The sequence below is a fragment of the Triticum dicoccoides genome, chromosome 6B (genome assembly GCF_002162155.2).
Source record: "Triticum dicoccoides isolate Atlit2015 ecotype Zavitan chromosome 6B, WEW_v2.0, whole genome shotgun sequence".
Lineage (NCBI taxonomy): Eukaryota > Viridiplantae > Streptophyta > Magnoliopsida > Poales > Poaceae > Triticum > Triticum dicoccoides.
In genome coordinates, this window is record NC_041391.1 from 629,376,302 (window position 1) to 629,382,325 (window position 6,024).

At 44.4% G+C, this 6,024-nt stretch overlaps 1 long non-coding RNA gene across 11 annotated transcripts; it reads right to left on the minus strand.

Moving 5' to 3' along the window:
* Positions 1 to 737: 737 nt before the first annotated feature.
* Positions 738 to 5,666, minus strand: LOC119323055. Of its 11 annotated transcripts, none has more exons than XR_005156084.1 (12): positions 5,408 to 5,665; positions 5,222 to 5,299; positions 4,572 to 4,729; positions 3,406 to 4,318; positions 2,830 to 3,028; positions 2,604 to 2,726; positions 2,271 to 2,335; positions 2,090 to 2,183; positions 1,868 to 1,976; positions 1,722 to 1,787; positions 1,236 to 1,350; positions 738 to 949 (listed from the first exon to the last, which is right to left on the minus strand). It is a non-coding gene; the product is annotated as an uncharacterized LOC119323055 (long non-coding RNA). The 11 variants fall into 11 exon arrangements; XR_005156076.1 differs by having other exon boundaries at positions 3,167 to 4,318; positions 5,408 to 5,664; XR_005156083.1 differs by having other exon boundaries at positions 2,830 to 3,581; positions 4,172 to 4,318; positions 5,408 to 5,663.
* Between the last annotated feature and the right edge of the window lie 358 nt (positions 5,667 to 6,024).

The following is a 6,024-nucleotide window of genomic DNA, read 5'->3' on the forward strand; positions in this document are numbered from 1 at the left end:
CCCACAAGTTAGCTAAATTCGCTTTGTCGTTACTTCCAGGGCGTCATGTGTGGCTTGGCCAGCCACATGACCAAACTTGTATCCCACCTTCTGTGGACTTTGAGTAATAAAAGGCTTTTACCCCTCAAAAAAAAATACAGGAGCAGAGAAGGGGATCGTGGCGGCCATCTGTAGGCCATGGCCGTGCCATGCCTTGCGTGGCGGCCATCCGACACACCCGGCGCCCTACAAAACGTCGTCGACCCTCCCCCTTTGTCGAACCCTAGTTGTTTTCCCCCTCTTCCTCGCCTCTCCCTCGCCCTGGATCAAGCTACAAGCCATGTACAGGAGCACGCCGTCGCGAACCACCATGGCCATTGGCACCAGTTCGCCGTTTGCTGGTGTCAAGGAGGACCGCCGTCCTCGTCTACTGTGGCTTAGGGGCCAGATCGAGCCGGGGGAGCCGCCCCATCGTCGCCACCGTCTTCGTCTTCACCGTTGATCGCCGAAACTCGTCGCCGTCGATTCGCCATCATCAACGCCTCCCCGAGCACACTGACCTGCCCTGCCCTACCTGATCTTCGTGAGCCCCTCCTTCAATCCCCCTTCTTCCCACACTAGGGGTTGGGGCGCGCCCATGGCGCGCCTCCTGAGAGGAAGTTGGGGCGTTGCCAGGGAGGGACCCGCCCCTTCCACTTTCTTGTTTGTACCACGAGTGTTATTTCCGGTTGGTTCCTTCAATGTGTGGCAACAAGAAATGGTTCTGCTATTATTCTTCCTATAAACTAAAATATATGAGAAAGTGCAAGCATGAATAATAACATATCTCAGTTCAAATTTTAGCTTCTAGCTTGCACACATCAATCCTGCTCCTCCACTTAGGCTTAATCCATCTTAGTAAGAAATTAAGTTTGGTTAAGCAAGCATCACTCAGGCATACAATCTTCTGCACCTTTTGTACTTGCACCATCTGGGGAAGAGAGGTAACATGTTAGCATGTTCACAAGAGCTGAGACATTTCGGTTAAGCAACCATCACTCGAAAAAATAAACAAGTAGCATGGGTCTACATTAATAATCACATAATCTGCACCAAATAATAAAGAGTGGTTAAGAGAAAATGGCAGTTATTTTCAAATTATTATCTTCGCAGAAAGGATAACCCAAGTACCAGTAGCCAACAATGATACCCATGATGGTTCAAGCAACAACTTCAGGTTGATAGTTCTACTGACTGCATGCTGGTTCAAGACTTACTTGTAGAGATACTTAATTAATTCCATGAAGAGACTGCAGCGTGTGGCCAAAAATCTCCTGAGCTGCAGTTGCTTGTGCATAGTACGCAAAAGCTGTCTCGCAGAACTGAATCACACTGCAAAATACACAAGCGCGGAAATTTAAGAGAGGACTTCTTAAAGAACAAGTAGTTTGCTTTCATATAGAGGCCATTATTCACCCACGCAGCAGTGACCATAACTATGGCACAGTTATAGCAGAGGATTTGGACCCAGGCCCAAGTTATATACCATGCTATCAGTGCTTCAGGGATGTGCACTTCCAAGTATTCACTATTACTGACTAATAACAGAAACTACTGTCCTAATGCTTTCTGGAAACAACCTCTTTAGATCTGCCACGTATCTCCACTACATTCTTTAATTCTTGTAAATTTACAGCCTTCAAACATTTCATTGGAAGTTACAGTAAGACATGGACTTCTAACAAAAGACATCGGTAGCATACCTGATGGAACAAAGTAGGATCAGTCCAACATTAAACAAAAAAGAGTTCATCAACGTTCCTCCCCATCTGAAACAAGTTAAATGTTTGTTATTAAATGTAAAAAAAGGACAGCGCAAAGAAATAGTGTCATGACACGAGTCAACTACATTGGGTGAATGCTGATGAAAACTAATTTCAGGCCAAGCATCATTTCTCCAGCAATCACTGCGATGAGGAGATAGCAGAAGAATGCAAAAGCAGCAGTCCCAAGCAGACCTGGTACACAAAACAAAAGATTAATCAGTTTACACAAAAAAAAGATTAATCAGTTTATTCACAGAGAGGATAACTGGTTAAGTTGAGAACCATATCAAGGATCAGAAATGTACCCCAAACACTGTCCATCTTTATGAAGATCTCATTCGGGAAAGAAGATACAATTATATGATAATATGTGCTACCCAAGCAATCGATACAATTAATCTAAGATCATAAATCATTGTCAGATGAATCCAATTGCAAATCATTAGACTGAATGAATGTACGGTTCAGATACATATTTACACTTACCCAACAATGCCGAATATGAGTTTTCCAATGTAATCAAGCAATGTAAAAGCCCAGGTAGCCTCAGCCTGCACCATGATGGATGTCAAGACAAGAGTAAGTGACAACCATAAAAAAGAATGAATATAAGAATTCACAAGTTACATCTCTTCTAGAGCATTCATGTTATTTTCTAAAAGTAACAACTCCTAATAATTAAGATGGAAAGTTAAACATAATATTAGTTAATAGCATAACAGAACATCACAGAAAGATGTACAATATATTAAAGAGAATGGTTCATATGAATACAATTAAAGCTTGAAAGCATATCATCGGTTTGAAGGGCAAGCATACCTTCTCGACAGCCTTCATGTTTTTGCGCCATTTTCTGCCTTTGTTCCCACTTCTCTCTTCTTGGTGAAGGGCTTCCGATGCCTTCTTCAATTCCTTGGCCTTCTTACCTAATTCAGTAGCTTCCTGAAGGACACATTTTCAAGCTCAAGGTCAGATCGATATAAATCACACAATAATTACGTCACCAACTACATACTGAAAACAAAGAGAGAGGCGGAGAGGGCACCTTGTCCATGGGGTTGGCTCCATGGTCAGAGCCATAGCGAGCACCCCCTCCCTCTTCACGCAGCTTGAACCTGCACATCGGGCCGCTCTCGCCACCGTGGCTCAGACCTGCTGCTCGATCTGGAGCGAGGTGGCAGCAACTGTTTCCTTGTCACTCGCGAGTTCCGCGGCTTAGGGAGCATGTGTTTAGTTGAATTGATCTGCATCCATGTGTTGCATATTAGCCAGAACTGAGCCTTGTCAGGTTAATTGGATGCTTGGTCTCCACGTGTCAAAGCCTGGGGTGTGTGAGCCAAGCCAAATCATACCACAGGTGACCCTGTTCTCTTTGACTGTACCTGATCAATCTCAGAACATCCGATGCTTTGGAAATTTCTGGTGACGTATATACACTTCGCTTGCATCAGTTTCCCTCAACGCAAGTTGTCGAACTCATATGTTTTCTCTAGCTCTATGCAAAGACTATAGCAACAGCGGTCCCTCACGGCCCGATAATACAGTTATTTTGAAGAACTATAATCCCTAGATTATAAGGAGCATGCATATGATCTGAGAGAAGTCAGTGGTGAATACATACCTCGGTGATGGACCAGTCAAGGACCAAGGAGCTCACCAGGATGTATGTCCTGGTCTGCAAGGTCAGTAGCTTGTGTGCAGTAGCAATAAGAACAGAGAGAGACACCGTGGGAAGCACTTGTCACCTCGGGGAAGCTCCAGAGGATGCCCGATGAAGAGGCGCAGACTACTCTCTAACTATAGATGCAGCAAACCAGGGAGATCGCATCACCGATACATCTCCATCTAAAACAACCGCTGTCTTTCAATCTATGAAATAAATGTACACCTAAAATGTGTCATGCGTCATCCTTTATTTTTATGTGCCCAATAGAAACCCTGAACACAAGCGACATCGAACAATATGTGCATAACATCAAACTAAGTAAGAGACATCTACAAAATTTAAGAGCTAGAATGGACCGACTTCCCAGAACATAGTTTATGTAACTTGAGAAAAAACTGGTGCCAACAGACAAACAATCACTTCAATTTGATTTTATCAACCCAGGTTCTTTGCAAAATTGCAAAAAAGGATATTAGATAAAGGAAACTAATGCACCAGAAACTGGAAATTTATGCAATAATTCCAAATCTTTTAATGTGATCAAGTATGACAAGCCTTGGAACAAGGGCGATATTCATAACTCTGAGTGCACTGGAGGATAATGCAAGACATATGTACTTTTGAATGGTAAATTTCAGTAAGCATACAGCCATTTTGTTATAGAAAAGATTGATTCTTTTCCGTAATTGCAGGAACTCAATGGAATATTAAAAACATGTACCTTTCATTGATAAAAGGCAATGTTTCATCAGTCAGAAGACCCTTCTTGAAATTCTTTTCATAGTTTTGAAGTCCTAATTGGTTCAACATATTTCAGAATAGTTCATATCTTCATTGTGTGTCTTTGTCTTTGAGAATTTCTGCCAACCTAAAATCGAGATAGATTGACCATAAGAATTAGAACAGTACAACAACCATGGATAAACGTAGGATAGATTGCCCTATCATCCTGATATATAACAGTCAAGTTGCAATGCAACATGAAAGGCTAAAACCTAAAGACATAATTCAAGTGGAACAAAATGGTTTTCATTCATAGGAAACATGTGCAGCTATACTGCAAAAGCCATACCAGTTGTAATTGTGTTAACAACTGGATTTGGGGTTCTCATTCCACTTACAATGGAGAATAGAGCGCCAGAACCAAAAGCTGCTGCCATGCCATAGAAAAGAGTGTTGGTCAATCATGTAGTTGAATAAAATACGCAGATTGCAGTTGTATATGTCCTTCAAGTACTGAATGACTGTCATCCTTGTTCCTCTGTCATCAACAGGAAATCTAACAACAACAAAATAACATGAGTAAAACAACATTAGAGAGAGAAAGTAACCACCATGCATTAATGCTAAAAGGACACTATAGGGTAAACATGCATATGGGAAATTGCACGGGTATCATTTTACACACTAAAGAAGTATCTAAGATGTTGTAAGATCAATTTGATACAGACAGACCATCACTATGTTACAGAAATAAAATGCATGGGCCTCAGGTAGAATGATGTATACAAAGCTATTGGCATACACAATTCCTCACACACCAACACCAACAAACAATCAACAAAGGCCCCAAGTCTATAAGCCACATCTTTCCAGCAAGACAATGGGCTGGTTTGTTGTTCTAGAACATAGAGAGTTGTGATGACGGCTGGACTAATCGGATAGGATTTTAGTCCTAGCGCCCAGGGTTGGCGCCTAGTGTTGGAGATGCCCTAAGGGGATGAAGAACGCACCCAGGAGTTGGTTTTGGGAGGCGAGGAGGGGTTCGTACCTCCTGCCTGCTCAGTCGCCATGGCCAAAGAAGGGCTAGGATTGGGGCTGCTTCACGATCAGAGAGAGAGATGCTCTCCTGCAGCGGAGAAGAAATGAGCTTCACGAACAGAGAACACAAAATTGATGGAGAAGGCACCTCGTCCATGGCGTCGGCACGAGAGTAAGAGCCGCAATGAGCACCGACCTCAAGCGTCTTGAATCTACATTGGGGCACTCACACCGCCGTGGCCATGGATCCGAACCTGCTGCTCAATCTGGGGCAAGGTGAAGGGGATGAGCTCACTGGTGGTGGGGATAATATGAGCGCGGGGAGAGAGGGCTGGGTTGCAGGCTGTTAGGGTGGGCTCTGGTGGTGGCGGCGGCGGCTGTGGCGGCGGGCTGCGGTGAATGGCGGCGGCGGCGGCGGACGAGGGAAAGGGAGAGGGATCGGGGACGAAGGCAATGAATAGGGAACGGGGGCTGGGTTTTGTCTCACGTGAGCTAGCTCGCCGCGTTTCCACCTTACCCGGTAAAAAAAATCGGCACAGTAAATCAGGACAGGTGGAACGCGCGAGCAGGCGCTATTGTCGCGACTGTTAGGGCATGGCCAATGCTCCACCGTCGAGTGGTGCTCCAGCTATACACGTAGGTTCGGATGGTCCAGCATGCTGCTTGCAGGCCAAAGCGGTCTCTTGCAGAAGAACCAGCCTCCTCGCCAAAAATAGTAGGAAAAGAGAGGAGAAAGCAAGCCGGCGTGACATCCCGATGCTGCTCTTCCTTGCATGGGAAACTAAACTGTGAAAAAGCAGAGCAGAGAGACGA